Genomic DNA, 823 nt, shown 5'->3' with positions numbered 1-823 from the left:
ACTATGGATAAAATTTCTTTTTTGATAGTGCTATAATTTTTTTTGGGCAGAGTTCCAGAGACCAGAGGTAAATTGGACTAATTGTTCTTTATTAGTATCAAAGAGTCTTTGTTTGAGGATTCCGCCATATCCAATATTAGAAGCATCAGTTTGGACTATTTTAAATGCCTCAGAATTAGGAATAAATAGACAAGGAATCTCTCTGACCAAATTCTTGATAGTTTGGACAGCCCTAGTTTGAGAGGAGGACCAGGGGGCTAGGTTTTACTTGAGCCGGAGATATAAAGGTTCGGCAATTTTTCTTATTTGGGAAAGAAAATCACTAACATAATTTAGTCTTCCCAAGAATTGTTGTAGTTGGGTTTTGTCTAAAATATGGTCGGAAAATTTATCACCAAAAGAAATGGCACGGTCGATAGGGGTTAAGGTACCTTTTTCGATCAAGTGTCCAAGAAAACGAACTTTGGTGAGAAAAAATTCCATTTTTCATTTTAAAATGACGAGACCATTTGTTTTAATGGTTTGGTAAAATAAGCGGAGGTGTTTGAAGTGTTGCTCTATTGAATCAGAAAAAACTAGAACGTCATCGATATAAACAATTGTAAATTGCCCATATGGATTGAAAATGTCGTTCATAATTTTTTGAAATTCTCCAGGAGCATTTTTGAGGCCGAATGGCATTACGTTCCATTCATAGAGGCCAAAAGGGGTAGTAAAGGCAGTTTTGTAGCGATCCTTTTCATGAATCTAGATCTACCAGAATCCTGATTTCATGTCAAATTTGGAGAAGATTTTTGCTTGGTAAATTCTTTGTAAAAGGTCC

The sequence above is a fragment of the Macadamia integrifolia genome, chromosome 9 (assembly GCF_013358625.1).
Source record: "Macadamia integrifolia cultivar HAES 741 chromosome 9, SCU_Mint_v3, whole genome shotgun sequence".
Taxonomy (NCBI): Eukaryota; Viridiplantae; Streptophyta; class Magnoliopsida; order Proteales; family Proteaceae; genus Macadamia; species Macadamia integrifolia.
This window is presented reverse-complemented; position numbering follows the sequence as displayed.